The sequence below is a fragment of the Cervus canadensis genome, chromosome 5, assembly GCF_019320065.1.
Source record: "Cervus canadensis isolate Bull #8, Minnesota chromosome 5, ASM1932006v1, whole genome shotgun sequence".
Taxonomy (NCBI): Eukaryota; Metazoa; Chordata; class Mammalia; order Artiodactyla; family Cervidae; genus Cervus; species Cervus canadensis.
Window position 1 is genome coordinate 76,591,330 of NC_057390.1, and position 23,160 is coordinate 76,614,489.

Here is a 23,160-nt window from a genome sequence, read left to right on the forward strand (position 1 = left end):
CAAAAAAAGTTTTGATTATATAAAAGTAAAATTTTGGTATAGAAAACCATGCCATATGCAATGTTAAAAAAATATTTGCCACTTATATCACAGACAAGTGGTTAATATACCTAGCATATAAAAGGCTTTAGACAGAGAAGAAAAAGAGAAAAACAATATAGAAAAATGGGCCAGATATGAAGACAGTTTACCAAAAAAATGTCAATGGGTCTTAAAACAGGAAAACAATGTTCTACCTTGCTCATAGCAAGATAAATGCACATTAAAATTACGGAGCAGTATCATATCTAACAGGCTTCCCAGGTAGTTCAGTGGTAAAGAATTTACCTGCCAAGCAGGAGACGTGAGTTCAATCCCTGGGTCAGGAAGATCCCTACCTGCCAAGCAGGAGACGTGAGTTCAATCCCTGGGTCAGGAAGATCCCCTGACGAATGCAATGGCAACCCACTCCGTTTCTTGCCTGGGAAAAGGTGCCATGGATCAGAGGAGCCTGGAGGGCTTCGACCATGGGGTCACAAAAGAGTCGAACCATGACTTAAGCGACTATCAACACCAAATCATATCTAATACCCAAATTGGAAAAAAAATCAAAAAATTGAGGGCTACATACTCTCTTAGTAAGGTATGTGGGGAAGCAAGTTACTTTTGCATACTGCAATACGGAACACAAAAAATTGGAGGGAACTCTTATGAAAGGGGAATTTGGACTACTGAGCAAACTGCCCACAAATTAGGAGGAAAATATTTGTGCAAGTATATTGGGCTTCACCGGGGCTCACTCAGATGGTAAGAATCTGTGCCTTCAATGCAGGAGCACGAGTTTGGCAATCCTGGGTCAGGAAGATCCCCTGGAGAAGGGAATGGCAACCCACTTCAGAATTCTTAGCCTGGAGAATTCCATGGACAGAGACCTGGTGGTCCAAGAGGTCGCAAAGAGTCAGACACAACTAGTGACTAACACTTGACTTGACTCGATAGATCGTAATAGAGTCTAGATCTCCAGATAGATTTTAAAATTTTAAAACTTCTTTAAAACAGTAAAAAGAAATCGGGTCAAAAGGATCTTAATAGATATTTCTTCAAAGATATATATGGCAAAAAAATAACATGAAAAGATGTTCACATCATTGTTCACTAGGAAACAGATCACAAGTCAGAAATCCACAGTGGAGATACCATTCACAAAACTAGGATGGATATAATCAAAAAGTAATAATAATAGCAGTCTTATTGTTATAACACAGTAAGTGTTTGTGAACGATGCAGAGAAATCAGAATCTTCGAAGGTATAATGAGTTGTAGTGGAAAATGGGTGACCAATTTGGAAAACAGTGAAGGAATGATAGAATTAAAATCTCACCATTGTGCAACTCATAATAAAATAACAGATCTGCGTGTGCTCATAAACGGCTGCTAAAACCCAGTTAAAAACCGAATAGGGAACTCCACAATGGTTAGTTCAGAGGAACAATACCTGAACTCACTGCTCAAGCCAGTGTAACAAAAAGAGACAGGACAGAATGTGCCTCCTGATGCAAATGCATACACAATTCTAAACTATCCCAGCCAAAAAATAAAATAAGACATAAATTTGATCTAGCTCTAGGTCTAACAGTTAAAATCAAATAGGACATTTCAGAGGAACACGTTCAAAGACACTATAGGGATGCAATCAGCAAAAACCAGACTGTGGGAAATTATACAGGACAAATGATGGATCAAATAAATGACACATCAAATAGATTCAGTGTGTGGCTTTGTGTGGATACTGATTCAAGCTAGCCAAATGCTTTCAAAAACATATATATGAAAATCAGGAGTATCTGAACGCTAAACTAGACACTTGATAATGTAAAACTATAATTGTTCAATTTTTCAATGTGTTAATGGTATTGTAATTGTGCCAAAAGATAAAAATACCTTTATCTTTTGGAAATATATGCTAAGATTTTATGGATAAATTTTTACTGCACTGAGAATTTACTTCAAAATAATTCATTGGTGTGGGGATGGGAGGAGAGGGAGGAGTCACTGATCATACAGGATGGCTATGAATTAATAATTATGACAATTATTTTAGCTGAGTGACAGGTATAGAGGAATTTAACAAATTAGTCTCTCTTTTTTTGTACATATTAAAATTCTCCATCAAAAAAATGTTTTAAGAAAAATCTACTAAGTACCTTGTGTGGCTATGCACTGTGATACATGTTTTCAGATACATTATTGTGCACCCTTTAATTTCCAGCAACTCACGTAGTACCTCAGTATAAGCAATGAGTAATTATCATTGAATGAATGACTTCATTTACTTCTCCCGCAGTCCTAGCGGTAGATCTTATACCCCATGTCACAAATAGCGAAACCTGAGGCTCAGGATTTAGCCAACATTATACAGATTTATAGGGCAAACTTTTTCCACTATGCTTCAAACATTTAACTTTTTTAACTGGAAGGAGGAAGGTCTTTAACTGATTGGTCTTCAATTTTATATATTTTATCAGTCAGCCTCAATAAAGAATGCTATATACTCTGGTAAGGGATTTGGTACTAGCATGTCAAGGATACATGCGGTCTCTGATCAGGCACATCTATGTGTACCAAAGGCATCTGGCCACGAGGTAGAAAACTCAAGTGCTATTTTCACTTTCTTCCTCAAGAGCTTCATTTCATTACATCAATCCTCCTGTCTACTATCAATACAAATTACTCAGGGTGATTGTAAGATTGAAAAGAAAGAAAAAAGATGTCGAAAATCCAAGATATTTTCTGGCAGCTTAAACTAAACACCACGTTGATCTACTTCTCTCCAAGTGGCATCTATAAAGCCTTTCCAAAGCCATTAACCTCTTACCACTCTCTCTGCTTCATGCTCTCAAACTCACTTTATAAATGCTCTCAAAACTATGTCTTTTAAAGGTTGACACATGTCCATGCACAATGTGCATAGGTGGCTTTGATAACACACTTGATTTGCTCAAAAAAGTAAGAAAGGCATAATAAATACAAGCCATTTCTACTTGCTTTATTGGGCAGAACCATTCTTTAAAATCAATTCCATAAAAGTAAACAAACAAACAAACAAACAAAAAAAAACCCTAGATTCTTCTGTCCTTCCCACTTGTCCAAAATCTACATTAGTTCTATCATCGAGGGAGAAGGGGGGGGGGCATTTTTCTGCATAATTAATGTCATCTTTATGGAATAATCATCTGGAAAAGCTGTATTTCATTCTATTAACTTTCAAAGAAAAATCATATATGTTTTTTAAAAGGGTGCTGAAACAGGCGACCTTGGCCTTGGAGCTGGAGAGGTCAGCGCTGCTGCAGACGGTGGAGCAGCTCCAGAGGCAGATGGCGGAACTGAGCAGCTGGGAGTCTGACCCCACACTGCCCGAGCCCTCGGTTGACTGATGGCCTGGGGCCCAGCTCCTGCCAGCCCACAGCTCCAGAACAGGTGTGGCCACCGCCCTGACACTGTCCAGGCCTTAACTGAGAGAGACGAACATGCCGGAGGAGAACGGAGAACGAAGCGTGCTTCTCAGGGAGGAGACTGGCGTGCCAGCACACAGATTCTTCTGAACTGACTCCCAGTGCAAGGGACGGACGTCCCAGTGTTTTTGTTTTTATTTAGGTTTAATTCTTCCCTTTTCCAGTCCTGATTACTGTATTCAGTAGATTAGATGGCATGGATGCGAATAAATGCACCTTTATGTTTCAAAAAAAAAAAAAAAAAAGGGTGCTGTGCTGTGCTTAGTCGATCAGTCATGTCCGACTCTGTGTGACCTCATGGACTCTAGCCCACCAGGTTCTTCTGTCCATGGGAATCCTCTAGGCAAGAATACTGGAGTGGGTTGCCATGCCCTCCTCCAGGGGATCTTCCCAACCCAGGGATCAAACCCTGGTCTCCTGCACTGTGGGCAGATTCTTTACCATCATGCTAAATTCTATTTCCAGCCATGCTGTGTGGGAATATTCCAAATAAAATGAAACAAATGTAAACAGAAGTGAAAACCTAAATTCCATCCACACCCAAGTATTGAGCATCCTCTCAGCAGGAGCCTTCCCTGGTGAGGACCTTCTCCCAGAGCAAGCTCCCCATGCACTGGGGTGGGTAGCATGTAAGGAAAAGAAAATCAGAAGTCAGTGTTGGGTCACAGAGGAGCAGAAAGTATAATGAAATGTCAGAGGCATTGCATGGTCCACCTTGACTGTGGATTTGGAAATGGAGATGCTAGTGGTCCTTGATTCAGATCTTTGTGGATCAGAGTGTCTTTTTACAGCACAATCCTGAGAAAGAAATAACTCTTTAAGAGACACCTAGAAAGACATGCCCAGAGCCAATGTGCAGGCCATATAAAGCCTCAAAGAGCCTTCTAGATTTAAGTCTTTGTTTGCAGGGATCAGCATTTCCTGGGTTTCCTGAGGCTTCTAAGTGGAGCCAATCCCCCCAGTAGTCTTCCAAATGGTTCTTCCCAGCCTATGAGGAAGCCTGGATGTAAAGTCAGTCCCACTGGCCAAGCAGAGCAAGGAAACTCCCTCCTGGTCTCTTCCACATCCGTGTTCCAACAGCATTACGTGCAGCTGACAACACACCAGTGGCATAGGTCCCCGGTCACCCTAATTCAGAAGATTCATAACCCAAACCCAACTTTTAATTGTTGCACTGAAAGAAATCAACCCACCAGGTCCCCTTATCCAGGCTGAACTATCAGAAGCACCTAAAGAAAAGAAGACAAGGTTAAGACTCTAAAAACTTGTGCCTGAAGTGCCACTTCCCAGGTCTGTGACCTTGGATGGGAGGTTCTTGATCAATAAAAGATGATGGACACACTTTGATGATATGATAACAAACACAAAAGTCTTCTGAAAACACAAAGCATAAGATACATGTAAAACCTTATTTCAAAAATAAGAGAGTAAAATAAGAGTCCCCTGGAGATAGTAAAGTAATGCTCAAAATTCTCCAAGCCAGGCTTCAGCAATACATGAACCGAGAACTTACAGATGTTCAAGCTGGTTTTAGAAAAGGCAGAGGAACCAGAGATCAAGTTGTCAATATCCGCTGGATCATTCAAAAAGCAAGAGAGTTCCAGAAAAACATCTATTTCCGCTTTATTGACTACGCCAGAGTCTTCGACTGTGTGGATCACAATAAACTGTGGAAAATTCTGAAAGAGATGGGAATATCAGACCACCTGACCTGCCTCTTGAGAAACCTGTATGCAGGTCAGGAAGCAACAGTTAGAACTGGACATGGAACAACAGACTGGTTCCAAATAGGAAAAGGAGTACGTCAAGGCTGTATATTTGTCACCCTGCTTATTTAACTTATATGCAGAGTACATCATGAGAAATGCTGGGCTGGAAGAAGCACAAGCTGGAATCAAGATTGCCAGGAGAAATATCAATAACCTCAGATATGAAGATGACATCACCCTTATGGCAGAGAGTGAAGAGAAACTAAAAAGCCTCTTGATGAAAGTGAAAGAGGAGAGTGAAAAAGTTGGCTTAAAGCTTAACATTCAGAAAACTAAGATCATGACATCTGGTCCCATCACCTCATGGGAAATAGATGGGGAGACAGTAGAAACAGTGTCAGACTTTATTTTTTTGAGCTCCAAAATCACTGCGGATGCTGACTGCAGCCATGAAATTAAAAGATGCTTACTCCTTGGAAGGAAAGTGATGACCAACCTAGATAGCATATTAAAAAGCAGAGACATTACTTTGCCAACAAAGGTCCGTCTGGTCAAGGCTATGGTTTTTCCAGTGGTCATGTATGGATGTGAGAGTTGGACTGTGAAGAAAGCTGAGCGCCGAAAAATTGATGCTTTTGAACTGTGGTGTTGGAGAAGACTCTTGAGAGTCCCTTGGACTGCAAGGAGATTCAACCAGTCCATTCTGAAGGAGATCAGTCCTGGGTGTTCATTGGAAGGACTGATGCTGTAGCTGAAACTCCAATACTTTGGCCACCTCACGCCAAGAGTTGACTCATTGGAAAAGACCCTGATGCTGGGAGGGATTGGGGGCAGGAGGAGACGGGGACGACAGAGGATGAGATGGCTGGATGGCATCACCAACTCGATGGGCATGAGTTTGAGTAAACTGTAGGAGTTGGTGATGGACAGGGAGGCCTGGCGTGCTGCGATTCATGGGATCTCAAAGAGTCGGACACGACTGAGTGACTGAACTGAACCGAACTGAACTAGAGAAGGAAACGGCAACCCAGTCCAGTATCCTTGCCTGCAAAATTCCATGGACAGAAGAGCCTGGTAGGGCTGTAGTCCATGCAGTCACAAGACTGAGCACACATGCATTTTGAGGGGGATGGAGGGAGATGGGTTGGTAGCAATAAATAGGTAGAACTAACAAAAAAAAAAGGTGAGTCCCCCTACCTCCTTGTTCCTGCCCCTACTTACTCCTTTCTCTCTCTTGCCACCTTCATCTGGACAGTCATACTAGAGAGGTGCTCATTTCCTCCAGATTCCATTTAGAATGGCTGACTCCCTCTGCAAACTCCAGGGATCCCTGTAACTCACCCAGCTCATATCCAAGCGGGAGAGCTGCTTTAGAAGGCTAATTCAGTGAACCCAAAAGCCATAAATCTGTCCTATTTGTAAAAAGGAAAGAACTAGAGGTGAAAGATATTCAACCAGAAAGTGGAAAAATGTGGACTTTGCCACAAAACGGGAGACTTAACTCTCCAGTAGCTACTTCATTACATCTCCAACTGAGTCACATTACATAGAGGAACCCTCATGCAGACAGTTGGCCACCTGATGTGAAGAGCCAACTCACTGGAGAAGACCCTAAAGACCACTGTCAGGGTGACGTGGTGAGGTCCAGAGGTGGTGTGCTGGAGCACTGAATGCATCTGCACCACAGGAATCATTCCCCCTGCCCTTAATTCCCAGCTCTGTTCCCCTTCTTCCATAGCCTTTCAGGTGCACTTTTATCTGCACTGCCCCACCCCCAAGGGATTACAGTGCCTTTATAGATCTCTTTATCCTTAGTTATCTTTATATCCTTATAGTTATCTTTACCCTCTTTATCCTTCTCTTTATTGCCTTTATAGTTCTCTTTATCCTCCACAACTCTGACCATTACTGTCACCAGACTCCAAGCTTTTCCATGCAGGGGACCATGTCTTGTCATCACCACAGCCCCAGCCCCTTATGCTAAGTACTGCCCGTGGTCTAGTGAAAGATACTCATTTTGATCTGGAAGAATCAATAAAAACTATCACTGTGAACAGATTGAGCACAGAGCATTTGGGGACAGTGAAACTATCCTATATGATGCTGTGATGGTCCATACATGCCACTATATGTTTGTCAAAACCCATAGACAGTTCCACACCAAGAGTGAACCCTAATATGCACTATGGACTTAAGTCAATAATAATATGTCAGTATTGGTTATCAATTGTAATAAACACTGCACCAAGGCAAGATGTTAAAAGTAGGATGAACTGTGTGGATAAGAGGAGGGCATACATGGGAACTCAGCAATTTCTGCACAATTTTTCTGTAAACTGTTTTTAAAAAAACAAAACAACAACAACAACAAAAAAAAAACACTGTTTTTGTGAAAGAGCTAGCAGAAGGCTGTAGATCAGGCATGGTGAAATGACATGCCTCCAGTGACCAAACAACCGAACAAGTTACACAAATGAAGTGGGCTGGTTGGGACTGTGGTGAACCACCCAGGCTTATCTCAGAGACAAAGGCTACTCGGCATGAGTCCTTCTTGAGGACAGAAGGCCAAACTGGGTGTATCTTACAGTGTTCCTGGAAAACCCAGAAATCTTAATTTTCATGTGGGATATCTCAACATTAATCAGAATTGATCCAAAAAGCTTTTAACACTATAGGAAGTGTCAGTTGTGCAGTTGTGTCCAATTCTTTGGGACCCCATAAACTGCAGCCCACCAAGATCCTCTGTCCATGGGATTTCCCAGTCAAGAATACTGGAGAGGGTTGCCATTTCTTTCTCCAGTGGATCCTCTCAACCCAGGGATCAAACTCTGGTCTCCTGAACTGGAGGCAGATTCTTTTACCGTCTGAGCCACCAATATAGCTCAAGCAAAAATGTGTCTCCGGGCCCAGTACTGCCAATAAGTCCTCAATCTGGGACCAGAGTGAGATTCTTCTCAGCTCCAGCACCATAGCCCTCATTTCAGGCCAGGCTAACTCAAATGGACACAAATGGAGCCTTGTCACAGTAAGGAGTGTCACTTCTTCAAATCTGAACTACAAACCACAAAAGAAGGTGGGCCACGTGGACAACAGGATCTTCCACTCCTTCCAGGCCTGCCCTCTCCCCTCCTTCCTCATCATCTACCCCAACTGCCCCATGGATTTTTACAAACAGAAGAGTCTCCTGGATGTTTAACCCTCATTTCTGTCACTAGGTTTTTCTCCTCTTCCTTTGGTAAATGCTGACATCAGAGAAATCACCAGACAGCCAGCTCTTACCCTTGTGGTGTTGATGTCACACACTCTGCCCTCATCCTGCCCAGCGGAATGTCCATCATCATCCAAGAAGCTCCGGCCTTCTCCCCTCACCGGAAAGTGTGGGGTACAGAGGCATTTAGCGGCCAAAAAGAATCCTGTTCTCTGGTTGTACCAGCCGAAGCAATCGCTGGGAAATCACTCTCACCTGCAGAAGAAAGTATTGGTCATGTTGTAACTCCAAGGAGAAAACACATCCAAGAAGTTTTATCTCAGACTCAATCCCCTGGGCATTGATCTCCTATCGTAGAGCCCAGTGAAATTCCCAGGGACCCATCACTCCCCTTGGTCACATAGCTACAGAGACATCACAAAGTGATTCACAACCACTTTCAGGCTCCAGGACTCAGATCTTGACTGGAGTGGACACCTGGGGCATCTCCACTGACCCCAAGGCCAACAAAACATCCATAACATGAGGTCCTAGAATTAGGACATTAGTCACTCACCTCCCACACTGTTTCTTCCAGGAGCATCATTTTCCTAGCTAATTCATCAAGGATATACTTATAAAAAAACCCTGATGTTGGGAAAGATTGAGGGCAGGAGAAGGGGGTGACAGGGGATGAGATGGTGGGAAGGCATCACCAGCTCAGTGGACATGAGTCTGAGCAAACTCCCGGAGATAGTGAAGGACAAGGAAGCCTGGCTTGTTGCAGTTCATGGTGTCACAAAGAGTCAGACATGACTTGGCAACTGAACAACAACAACATTTATAAACTTATAATTGAATACCTTTAATCCATATTAGAGACCAAGTTTTGAGTGTGACTGCAGTAACAGAATGAATACTGCTTCTCTAATTTGAAATCAATAGGTTTCAAAGGCTGGCCAAATTCAATGTTGCTTCACTGGTCACTGTCATCTTTTGCAGATCAGAAATGACTATACATGCTAGATCAAAGTTCTCTAGTTAATGCGTGTGTGAGTGTGTGTGTTATGTATGAGGGAGAGTTAATATGAAAATAAGAGGATAAACTTCATTTTTTCTCTCTGAATAAATTAAAGAAAGCCAAAAAAAAAAAAAACTTTACTTACCAACAAGGTAAGCCTTGCCTCATGGTGGTGCCTTCCCATGGTAGTATCTAAGCATCTACCTATTGATTTTCATGTTTTCCAATCAATGCTAAGTTCAAAGGGGAAATGGGGAAGATAAAGAAGAAAGGATTGATCCTGAGCTTCAGAAAGAAGTGAAAGACACGCTTCCAGCTGTGTCAGTCACTGCAAACTTTCATTATAGCCGAAGCGCTGCCTGATGTTATCCAGGCATTGGGATTACAGACAAGATGCAGCGCCTGCCCTCTCCCCCATCTCGGAGCCCACAGGACCCAAACCAAAGAACAAACACGTGGAGGTGTCCTACCAACATCCAGGGGGCAACGGGGTGGGAAGCAAAGCAGGAACCACAAGCCGGTCCCAACAAGGGCCAAAGCAACCCTGCAGCAAATTTCCACCTCTAATAGAGATGACAACGAGGAAGGATACAGAAAAAGTGCAGCTCTACCCACACTGAACTTCTGTGATTGGGACCTTTGGCAAAGAGGTAGAGAAATTTCAACACGGATAAATAAAATTCAGGAGCTAGCCTCCTCCTCCTTTCCTTCCGCCCTTCACCTCCTCCCCCCCTCATCTCCCCCTCCACCTCCTCCTAACTCTCCCCCTCCTCCCCCTCACGGTCCTCCCCCTCCCCCTTCTCCTCCTTTCCCCCCTCCCCCTCCACCTTCTCCTCTTCCTTATTCTCCCCCTCCTCCCCCTTACCATCCTCCCCTTCCTCCTTCTCATCTTTCTCTTCCTCCTCCTCCTTCCTCTCCCCCTTCTCCTCCTCTCCCCCTCTCCATCTCCCCCTCTATCTACTCCTTATTCACCCCCTCCTCCTCCTTACAGTCCTCCCCCTCCTCCTTACAGTCCTCCCCCTCCTCCTCATCTTCCTCTTCTTCCTCCTCCTTCCCCTCCCCTTCCCCTCTCCATCTCCACCTCCTCCTCTTCCTTATTCTCCCTCTCCTCCCCCTTACCATCCTCCCCTTCCTCCTTCTCATCTTTCTCTTCCTCCTCCTCCTTCCTCTCCCCCTTCTCCTCCTCTCCCCCTCTCCATCTCCCCCTCTATCTACTCCTTATTCACCCCCTCCTCCTCCTTACAGTCCTCCCCCTCGTCCTTACAGTCCTCCCCCTCCTCCTCATCTTCCTCTTCTTCCTCCTCCTTCCCCTCCCCCTTCCCCTCCCCCTCTCCATCTCCACCTCCTCCTCCTCATCTTCGTCTTCCTCTTCCTCCTCCTCCTCCTCCTCCACGGCCTCCCAGCAGCACCTCAAAGGGTTAGTCTCAGATATTTGTGTTCCACATGAAATGTAGAAATGTCATGCCTTTTTTAAAGGGTACAGCACACAAATATAGGCTTGCTTTCCCTAACAGACACCTTTCCAAAAGTAGCACATTTTAAAGGAAGGTAAGATTAATCTGGCTAGGAGATAATTAACTAACTACAAACAGCTTTGATACGACTACATTAATTACTGAAGAAAAAAAATCAACAAAGCCCTTAGGCTATTCAGCACTTCTGAGAAACCTCAGCACTGCTGGGCACTGGCTCATCACCTTCTCAGGATGGAGCTGGTCCAGAGACAGATTGTGACCTTACCCAAATGTATCATTTTTACAGAAACTGGTGCCCAGTGGGCATCAATGTCTGCTGCATGAACAACATCCTAGCCTGTCTTTTTCTCTCTTCTTTCCCTGAAAATCAGAATTCTTGTACCTTGCCTCATTTCCCCTCACCATGATTACTGTCCAAAAGACTAGGTTTTTGGAAAACACGTAAAATCAGTCAATTCTTCTCTATATGAATTTATGTAAGTTCTGGCAGCTCTATACTGGGGTTAATGGCGACCTCGTCCAAGAGGACTTATGCCATACCCACACCCAGAGCCCCTGTCCCTGCGGCAGACCACTGCCGACCCGTACCTCCACAGGAGATGCTCAAACATAGTTCTGTCTCAGTCTTATTTGAATGCAGAGTTTCAAAGAATAGCAAGGAGGGATAAGAAAGCCTTCCTCAGTGATCAGTGCAAAGAAATAGAAGAAAACAATAGAATGGGAAAGACTAGAAACTTCTTCAAGAAAATTAGAGATACCAAAGGAACATTTCATGCAGAGATGGGCTCAATAAAGAACAGAAATGGTATGGACCTAACAGAAGCAGAAGATATTAAGAAGAGGTGGCAAGAATACACAAAAGAACTATACAAAAAAAATCTTCACGATGATCTTCCCAGATAATCGCAGTGGTGTGATCACTCACCTAGAGCCAGACATCCTGGAATGTGAAGTCAGGTGGGCCTTAGGAAGCATCACTATGAACAAAGCTAGTGGAGATGATGGAATTCCAGTTGAGCTATTTCAAAGCCTAAAAGATGATGCTGTGAAAGTGCTGCACTCAACATGCCAGCAAATTTGGAAAGCTCAGCAGTGGCCACAGGACTGGAAAAGGTCAGTTTTCATTCTAATCCCAAAGAAAGGCAATGCCAAAGAATGCTCAAACTACCACACAGTTGCACTCATCTAGCAAAGTAATGCTCAAAATTCTCTAAGCCAGGCTTCAGCAATACATGAACCGTGAACTTACAGATGTTCAAGCTGGTTTTAGAAAAGGCAGAGGAATTGCCAACATCTGATGGATCATCAAAAAAGCAAGAGAGTTCCAGAAAAACATTTATTTCTGCTTTATTGACTATGCCAAAGCCTTTGACTGTGTGGATAACAACAAGCTGTGGAAAACTCTGAAAGAGATAGGAATACCAGACCACCTGACCTGCCTCTTGAGAAATCTGTATGCGGTTCAGGAAGCAACAGTTAGAACCAGACATGGAACAACAGACTGGTTCCAAATAGGAAAGGAGTACATCAAGGCTGCATATTGTCACCATGCTTATTTAATTTATAGGCAGAGGACATCATGAGAAACACTGGGCTGGATGAAGCACAAGCTGGAATCAAGACTGCTGGGAGAAATTCAATAACCTCAGATATACAGATGATACCACCCTTATGGCAGAAAGTGAAGAAGAACTAAAGAGCCTCTTGATGAAAGTGAAAGAGGAGAGTGAAAAAGTTGGCTTAAAGCTCAACATTCAGAAAACTAAGATCATGGCATCCAGGCCCATCACTTCATGGTAAATAGATGGGGAAACAGTGGAAACAGTGGCAGATTTTATTTTCTTGGGCTCCAAAATCACTGCAGATGGTGACTGCAGCCATGAAATTAAAAGACACTTGTTCCTTGGAAGAAAAGTTATGACCAACCTAGAGAGCATGTTAAAAAGCAGAAACATTACTTTGCCAACAAAGGTTCATCTAGTCAAGGCTATGTTTTTTCCAGTGGCCATGTATGGATGTGAGAACTGGACACTGAAAGAAAGCTGAGTGCCAAAGAATTGATGCTTTTGAACTTTGGTGTTGGAGAAGACTTCAGAGTCCCTTGGACTGCAAGGAGATCCAACCAGTCAATCCTCAAGGAAATCAGTCCTGAATAGTCATTGGAAGGACTGATGTTGAAGCTGAAACTCCAATACTTTGGCCACCTGATGTGAGGAACTGACTCACTGGAAAAGACCCTGATGCTGGGAAAGATTGAAGGCAGGAGGAGAAGGGGACGACAGGGGATGAGATGGTTGGATGGCATCACCAACTCAATGGACATGAGTTTGAGTAAACTCCGGGAATTGGTGATGGACAGGGAGTCCTGGTGTGCTGCAGTCCATAGAGTCGAAAAGAGTCAGACACTACTTAGTGACTGACCTGAACTGAACTGATGTGAATTTATGTCAGTTCACCCCCTGCTTACGGCATTCATACACTAGGTGTGACCTCTCCATGTAAAATGATAACTAGCATTTTCCGAGTCCCTAAAACACACCAGGAACCTTCCCATTTTACTGGTGGAACACTGAGGCTCAAAGACACTGTTTGCCCAAAGCTCCACACCTGTGAGTACCAGAGATGGGATTCAAGCTCAGGTAGGTCTGCCTGATTTCAGTGAGTATAGAAAATCAAGATCCTCTTCTAGCCTTTGGGGAAAATTAAGGAAGGATTGGGAGAGAGGGCAGACATGGCCCAAACCAGCAGGTTTGAGGGGAAGAAAAATGTGTACATCTGACACATTCCCCTCTTCCTGCTGAACAATCCCACTAAAGGTTCTGTTTCTATGTTCCCATCATCCCTATCTGTGTGCAACTGTTCAAAAAAAAGAAGACTGGAGCATTCGTGATTTTGCACTTATGCTGGTTTCTGACTTTGTTGAGTGATTCAGTAGGATCCTGGCAAAACACATCAAGCTCATTCAAGTATCTCCAGCCTCCGCAGAATTCCTCTCTTCACAGGACGAAGGGAGACCCTTAGTGGCATCCTTGGGCTCCCGTCCAGCCTGGCTGTATTTCCTGCTGGTTTGACTACAGCTTTCAAAAATGAACACGATGACCGCCTCCAATACTGAGAGGGGAAAGGTGAAGATTAAGTGGCAGATCAGACTCTTTCATCACCCGGAGGCCTGACATCCAATCTTGGAACAGAACGAGGAGCATCAAACGGACGAGCAGACGGTACACAAGACTGATAACAATGCCCTGCGTCATTCTCCCAGAGAATCACAGGAATAATGTTGCTCTCCCAAAATTAAACTTTAAAACCAGTGCCTAAGAACTTAAAGCAGACACTCCAAGTGATATTGCAGCCTAGGTCTGTGTCCTCTGCGTTTTTAGAGAATGCTGAGAGCACCTGTCACTGCCCTGCTCACATTCTTCTGAAATGTTGTCACTTCAGCACCACCCACAAGATTGAGAAGCCTGCAGTTAGGGACAGTATCCTAATATCAATCTTCAAATTAATTGTCTCTGTTATACAATGACACCTGACAGGTTTTTGTTTTTGTTTTTAGCCAATTCCTCTCCCCCAAACCAACAAGACTAAAGAGTAAATTAATTAAAAGAATCAATATGGATAATGAAAGGCAGAGGATCAGCAATGGAAGCAGAGAAAGAAATTTTCAAAAATCAAAATTGGTTGCCAAGACCCATTCCAGGACTTTCTACAGGAGAAGAGTTTTATCCTGAAGACACAGCATCTCCAACACTGATATGATGTATCTTGAGTGGGGTTTTAAGTCTCCAGAGCTCAGAGTCTCAGATATCATTGAAAGTGAAAAAGTGAAAGTGAAATCGCTCAGTCGTGTCGGACTCTTTGCGACCCGTGGACTGTGGCCTACCAGGCTCCTCCATCCACGGGATTCTCCAGACAATGATACTGGAGTGGGTTGCCATTTTACATACCCCCAAATCTCCCCTTGTTCTGACTCTCAGCTCCTTGAGGCACCTGCTGGTGATTTCAGTTCCCAGGTTCCTTGTCAACACAGAGCAAATAAGCTATGCAGCTGACACAAGTGTCCACTCTGTCCACCACTTCTATTTAAAGAGTGGAACTTAGTAAAGCAAACAGAAGTTTATTTACTCAGCTCTGGGACACCTGAGTTTCTGAAGTCGCAAGTCTGAGACAGAGCTGACTCCAATCCGTGATAAGGTTACCAGGTAAATGACACCCTGAAGCACCCTCCTAGCAACCTGCCAATTTCCCTGGACACATGCTGACCTTGCAAACTTCTATAGCAGGGACTCTTAGCCTCAGCACTAATTACATTTTGAGGCCAGATAATTCTTTTTTCCTGGGGGATGTCCTATGCTCTACAGGACATTTAGCAGCATCTCTGATCTCTACCCGAAGGCTTCCCAGGTGGCTCGGTCATAAAGAATCCACCTGCCAATGCAGGCAACACAGGTGTGATCCCTGGGTAGGGAAAATGCCCTGGAGGAGCAAGATCCTTCCTGGAGAAGGGAATGGAAACCCACTCCAGTATTCTTGCCTGGGAAATTCCATGGACAGAGGAGCCTGGTGGGCTACAGACCATGGGGTCACAGGAGTCAGGCATGACTGAGCGACTGAGTATGCACACAGGCACTGGACTCTACCTGCTAGATGCCAGCAGTATACCTCCTTCCTGCCCCCCAGGGTGTGACAATCACAGTGTCTCCAGATGCTGCCAAATGTCCCCTTGAGAGCAAAATCAACAAGCAGAGTGAAAAATACCTCAGACTCCTACCTATATGGGAGCTGGAAGTTCAGAAAGGTCAGAACCACAGATTGTACTAATACTTCATCTGCTGACAGGGGCTGGGGAAATTTCCCCCAAACACTTATTCCTTTAGAATTCAGTCCTGGCATTTCTGGTGTCAGACAAGCAAAATTTTGCAAATGAGGAAAGATAAAAGCAAGGTTAACCTTTTGTTGAAAGTCAAAGCATGCGTCACACAACTTGAATCTTGAGTCTAGTGTAAAGATTAGTGATTTTCTCTGTGAGTCGGTCTTCTGTTTGCTAACATTTTCAGCGCTAGGATAACACCCAGGGCCACACATTCATACAGTTTCAAAGATGTGGCCTACTTCCTGTGGGGGGCGGCTCCTGCTGGCCACACCCACTCCTAATCAGATCTGCCAAAATTGTGGAAACGCTGATCTTCCACAAAATCAGTTTGGTAGTCTTGCCCCTATTCATCATCTACAGACCAATTCCCAATAAAATCTAACAGTAATGATGCAATACGAGTACAAAGAAAAGGTAAAAGTTGACCCTACCTCTAACTTGCTTCATTAGTAAGAACTGTGGTCAAGGGTTTTGCTTAAATAAAGCTAAAATAAGGCAATCAGGCCACCATAGTAGAATTTAATGTGCCAGCAAAATCATATTTAAATCCCATAATCCAAAGCAATCAGAATAATACAACCCTGTCTAGTTAATTCAGAAAGTAGTTTACTAAGAATATCCCCAAATGACTTATTTTTTCCAAATTATCAAATTTCAGTGGAGAATGAACATGTGGAAGGGAAGGGTGGGACAAACTGGGAGATTAGAACTGACATATATAGACTACTATGTGTAAACCAGCTAGTGGCAAGCTGCTGAATAGCACAGGAAGCTCAGTTGGTGCTCTGTAATGAGCTGGAGGGGTGGGATGGGGGAAGCAAGAAGGAGGCTCAAGAGGGAAGGGATATATGTATCCACATAAATGACTCACTTTGTCATACAACAGAAACTAATACAACATTATAAAGCAATTATACTTCAATAATAAAATAATAAATAAATAAAATATGAAAGTGATAGTGAAAGTCGCTCAGTCGTGTCTGACTCTTTGTGACCCCACGGACTATACAGGCCATGGAATTCTCCAGGCCAGAATACTGGAGTGGGTAGCCTTTCCTTTCTCCAGGGGATCTTTCCAACCCAGGGATCAAACCCAGGTCTCCCACATTGCAGGTGGCTACTTCACCACCTGAGCCACAAGGGAAGCCCAAAATATAAAATATAGAAGCCATTAAAAAAGAAATCCCTTAAGTCAATAGGAAAAAATCTTTAAATTAACAAAGTTTTTTTTTCTTCCTTTTGCTCTGTCTCAAGAAGAAAATGAAAGCTTCCCAGGGTCTAAAATATTCAGGAATTAAAAATAAATTGATAGGGATTCTGGTATTCAGAGAGAAAACCAGTAAGTGCTTGCTAAAGTAAGGCCTCTAAATGATATCTGAAAGGTTAATACAAATTATACTTCTCTTGGCCATCCAGAATGAGTGAATGCAATTCCATCCCCAGAAACCCCAAGGGCTACAAGCGTGGTAACTGAACACCACTGTCCTCCCCCGGGGTTCTGTTCCTAGACGACCTCCCCTGGGGAGCAGTAAAAGGCAGCAGGCCGCTGCTGAGTCATCTTCAAACACAACCCACAGACAGGAAGGTAAGGAGGGTCCTGTGGAAGGCTGTGCACCTCATAAGGAAAAGCAAAACCACACGGCCACTGACCCCAGTGCGGTCCTCCTCCACGACTGCCACCATCCCACTGGCCCCAGGGAGGAACGCCCTGGCTCCCTCCACATTGCAGGAGTCCCCCAGCTTCATAGCTGACAAGCAGGGGTTCAGCCTGCAGCCAGGAAACAGGAAAATCATCCCACCTGGGGACTTTAGACTTTGAGTTCAGTCTTTTCTGTCCCCACGTTTGCAATGACATGACTGATGCATCCAACATGTGGGTACGGGGCGGGGCGGCGGGGAGGGAATCTATCATGCAATGACAGTAGCGGTGTCAACTGATTAAAGGAAATCTTCTGGAGGACACTAGTAATGTATATCACAAAATACCACAGTTTCACCTTTTGGAATGTATCCTGAGGAAATAAATCAGACACATGTCCAAGGATGTAGATACAAGGATGTCACTGCATCATTAATTATTCATAAGAGTAAAAAGGCAACCTAAAAGTCCATCGATAGGGGAATGATGAAATAAGACTAGGAGGTGGCCATGCCAAAGAATACTCTGTGGCCATTAAAAATGCTGACATGATCGTAACAGCTCTGCATAGCAGGTCAGGTTCCTCTCTAAGTGTTCTCACCTGAACCCATTTAATCCTCACAACACTTGGACTAGTGGTATCTCCATTGGGTTCATTTTACAGAGGGAGCAGCTGGCAAACAGAGAAGTTAAACTAACTCTCCAGAGTCAGTAGCTCCTAAATGATGGTTTGACAGTTTAAATTCAAACAGTAATGCTCTAAAGCCCTATTCATCCACTGAACTCCACTGCCCAGAGATTCATGGAAAGTAAGTCACAAAATGGTAAGCAGGAGAAGAAAATAGTTATAATACAACAGCATCATGATCTGATCTTTATAAACTATGTCTGCCTTTATGAAATGGAAAAAAGAAAAAAAACTATACAAATATGCCCCAAAATGTTAAACACATTCTCTCTGAATGATGGAATTTGGGGTGATTTTTGCCTTCTATTCTGTACCTCTCAGCATTCTGTGAATTTCTTTAAAGTATTACAAAAACACTGAAGAAAACAATTATTTCTGGTTGGGAAAATAAAAGGTCATAAGCAGCCTTGGTCAGTATTTGGGAAGGGAGGAGAGACAGAAGGGCAGACATTAAGTTAACTCACAGGTCCGGGTGAGACAGAGCCCTCCACCGACATGCTCTGGCATCATGTGTAGGATTAAAAGCTTCTGCTGTTCATGCCGTCTGCTTTAAGGAAGGCCTGTCCTGGAAATAAAGGAAGACAAAACACAACATGGCTCTTGCCCTCCACGCTTAAGGAGCTTAGAAAATGTTAGAGGAGAGTAAATAGGTAAATAAACAACTGCAACCCAAGGCAGAATATCAACACAAGAGGAGATGCTGAGAAGGTGCTGCAGTTGACAGGAGGTAAAGGGTCCCCTGGGATGGGGAAGCAGGGACACTACCTGATCAGGTGTATCAGAGCTGAGCCCGAAGAGTTGGGTCAAATATGAACAAGTAAAGAACAGGGGAGAGAAAGGCTGCTCTCCAAGTAGAGGAAAGAACTCGTGTAATATGCAGGGACTAAAACACCTATAGTAGGTAGAGAGCAGAAAATGGCTGGACTCACCCAAGATGTAGCCATATGACCTAGACTAATTGATTTTACTTTCTTTTTTTTTTTTTTTGGCTGTGCCTTGCAACTTGTGGGATCTTAGTTCCCCAACCAGGGATTCCCCAGTAGTGGAAACTCAGAGTTCTAACCATTGGACTGCCAGGAAAGTTCCTGGACATATTTAAATAGATTCTTTCTTCTCAGAATATGAAGAAATTGTACTGTCCACATCTTGGTGAGCTGGGAGTTACCCAGGTGAGAGAAGTCTCTATGGAAGCAAAATGGATTGCATGTGGCCATACAGAGAATCTGCTGAAACATGAAACCACACCCCAAGTCTCCCGAAGTATTCAGCCACAAGGAACAGCCGGAGAAATTTAGTTTTCAGTTCAGTCGCTTAGTCATGTCCGACTCTTTGTGACCCCATGGACTGCAGCACACCAGGCTTCCCTGTCCATCACTAACTCCTGGAGTTTGCTCAAACTCATGTCCATTGAGTTGGTGATGCCATCCAACCATCCCATCCTCTGTCGTCCCCTTCTGCTCCCGCCTTCAATCTTTCCCAGCATCAGAGTCTTTTCAAATGAGTCAATTCTTTGAATCAGGTGGCCAAGTATTAGAGTTTCAGCTTTAGCATCAGTCCTTCCAATGAATATTAAGGACGATGTCCTTTAGGATGGACTGGTAGGATCTCCTTGCAGTCCAAAGGACTCTCAAGAGTCTTCTTCAACACCACAGTTCAAAAGCATCAATTTTTCAGCACTCAGTTTTCTTTATAGTCCAACTCTCAAATCCATACGTGACTACCGGAAAAACCATAGCTTTGACTACGCCAAAGCCTTTGACTGTGTGAATCACAACAAGCTGTGGAAAATTGTTAAAGAGATAGGAATACCAGACTACCTTCCCTGCCTCCTAAGAAATCTGTGTGCAGGTCAAAAAGCAACAGTTAGAACCAGACATGGAACAACAGACTGGATCCAAATAGGAAAAGGAGTATGTCAAGGCTGTATATTGTCACCCTGTTTGAGTACATTATGAGGATGAACGAAGCACAAGCTGGAATCAAGAGTGCCGGGAGAAATTCAATAACCTCAGATATGCAGATGACACCACCCTTATGGCAGAAAGTGAAGAAGAACTAAAGAGCCTCTTAAGGAAAGTCAAAGAGGAGAGTGAAAAAGTTGGCTTAAAGCTCAACATTCAGAAAACTAAGACCACGGCATCCAGTCCCATCACTTCATGGCAAATAGATGGGGAAACAGTGGAAACAGTGACAGACTTTATTTGGGGGGGGGCTCCAAAGTCACTGCAGATAGTGACTGCAGCCACGAAATTAAAAGATGCTTGCTCCTTGGAAATAAAGTTAAGACCAACCTAGACAGCTTATTAAAAAGCAGAGATATTACTTTGCCAACAAAGGTGCATCTAGTCAAAGCTTTGGTCAGAGAAATTAAAACAAAACAAAAAAACCTTTGGCATTATCACTGTTCTAGAATATCTGAAAAAATTAGAAGCTACCACTGGGTAGAACAGTGCACCAGAAACATGTGATCCAAAATGGCTAGATCATTTTTAATGAATTAATAGAGAAGAACATATATTGCTAAGTTATAAATTGGTTTTAATATTCTGGTAACTATATTTCCATACAGTTGGATTGTTTTATATTCTGTGGCTTTTTTTTTTTGACATTTAAAAATGCTATTCTAAAAAGTGGTCCACAGATGTCCCAGGACTGCCAAAGGATTCCATGGCACAAAAAAAGTTAAGAATGTAAAATTGTAAATCACTTCATGTTACACCAGTAGTAACTTCCATCTTACTCAGAGTAAAATTTCCCTTCCCTGACCTGACTTATCTGATTTCATCTCCTACTCCTCTCACTCTCTTTCACTGCCATCTGGCACACTGGTCTCTGTTTGCGTGCTCACTCAGCTGTGTCCAACTCTGCGACCCATGGACTGTAGCCCGCCAGGCTCCTCTGTGAGTGGGATTTTCCAGGCAAGGATACTGAAGCGGCTTGACATTTCCTTCTCCAAGGGATCTTCCCAATGCAGGGACTGGTCTCTGCAACAGTCCTTAATCCTACCTCAGGACCTTTGCACTGGTTGATCTTTGTGCCTCAAATGCTCTGCATTCAGGTGATTGAATCCCACACCCTTCTTCCTCACATCCTTCAGGTCTTTACTCAAATGACAGCTTCTCAATGACGCTTTCCTTGTTTACCCTATCTAAAATATCCCTCGATGAAACTCCCAGCTCCCATGCTTACTGTATTTTTTTCTCCTTAGCATTTGTTAATCCCTAAAATACATAGAGACATATGCTTTGTCTCTTTATCTTATTTATAGTTTGTTTCCCCACTTGGATATGAGCCCCATAAAGGCAGAAAGTTTTATCTTGTGCTTCACTGTATCCCCAGCACCTTGAACCTCACATGACACATATGAGGTTCTCAAAAATTACATACTGAATTGATTGATGAATCAATTAGTTGGTTGACATTTATCACATATCTTGGCTACTGGCTGCTTCCACACCGTGTCAAATTTGAAAGTCTCTGTTGCCCACTGGGAGGAAAGAAAAATCACACAAAATGTGCTTTTGAAACTGTGGTCACCACAGATGAAAAGGAGCTTACTTATCGGCCACTGCAGATGGGAGATACATTTTATTCCTTAATAAAAAGGGTTTTACATCAAAGACAAAACAGATAAGTTCTAACACACACAAGTTATGGATCAAGTTATAGCATAACAAATACAGAAAAGTAAATAGAAAAATTGGCATGTGGCATACAACCAATAAAAGCACACTAACTCAGAATGTAGTAGAAGTGATGCTGGTTGATATGATCATCATACAGATTTCACCTGGCAAATGATTTTAAAAAGGAAGTGGACAGCTTACAAAGGCATGAGTAAATACACGTAAGAAATCACTACATGGGTACTGCTTGACTTAACCTGCTGCTTTTAAAATGCAGAATTACCCATTTGAAGGCTTTGCTGCTTACCTATTAAAATAGCAAAGCTGCCTTTAATATTGATAAAGTCTGAAGCTCACAGCACTATCTTCATAGATATATAAAACACCTCACTCCATGCTACACACCAGGAGCATGTGGTTTTAATAAGAACAACCTTCTTCAGGTAGGATAATCTGCCAACCAGGCAAAGTAGGACTGGACTTCTTGTAATTATAAAAGGTAAGTCAAGGACAAATAAAGGAAGTACTATTTTTTATCACATACATCCTTATACAGACATGCTCAAGTCACTCACATATTAAAAATTTACACAAAATAGGGACTTCCCTGGTGGTCCAGTGGGTAAGACTCCACCCTCCCAAAGCAGGGGGCCCGGATTCAATCCCTGGTCAGGGAACTAGATCCCCTGTGACTAAGACCAGGAGCAGTCAAATAAATAAATAAATAAAATACAAAAAAATCTTCCAAATTCCTCCTTGCAACACAGCTTCTAGAAAACAGTTTTTACACTCATCCTTCCTTCTCCTACAATACTTGTCCTAATGCTAAGTGTTTTGCTAAACACACCTCCAGACAACCAAAGCCGAAGTTCACGTCCCATCTCTGCGTGACTTGCTTGTTTAAGGCATTTGTCACTGCCCACCTCCCGGCCCTTGCAGTTCACTGACGCCACATCTCTGGCTACTTATTCTTGGTTTCCTATGAGACTCTGCTTCCTCTTCCCGAACCTTAAATCTGAGTTCACAAAATAACATAGCTGCAGGGACTAGGTAAGATGAGAAAGGAGGTCATCTGGCCACTGTGACAACCTGGAGAGCACCAGTCCTGCCAGAAAAGGATCACTGCCCCTCATCTGCGAGCATCAGGTGGCCAGATGACCCCACACTGTCAAGGATATCCATTAATCTTATTTTTACGGGAACTTTCCCAACTTTTTCAATGTCATCAATTTCATGGTTAATGTTTTAGTACCATAAGCCAAATCAACAGATCTATAGCCTGGATACAGCCTATGGACCTCAAATTTGTGTCATTTCCCCCATCCTGTGGGTTTCTCATCTTGCTTCAGGTTCTTCTCCCTGAAAATTTAACTCGACTCAAGAGCCCAGGTGTGGATCTCCAGCCCAGAGCCCCCTCTACCTGGTGGATTAACGGAAATGCCTCCTGGATA

General features: G+C 43.3%; 1 protein-coding gene across 1 annotated transcript in view; it reads right to left on the minus strand.

The window, feature by feature from the left end:
* The window catches only part of KCNS3 (potassium voltage-gated channel modifier subfamily S member 3), a 37,917-nt gene that overhangs the window by 7,364 nt on the left and 7,393 nt on the right, over positions 1-23,160 (minus strand). Inside the window, exons 2-3 of the mRNA XM_043469316.1 lie at positions 18,548-18,648; positions 8,480-8,663 (exon numbers count right to left, since the gene is read on the minus strand). The gene's annotated coding sequence lies outside the window, so the exon portion shown is untranslated. The remainder of the gene's footprint in view (positions 1-8,479; positions 8,664-18,547; positions 18,649-23,160) is intronic.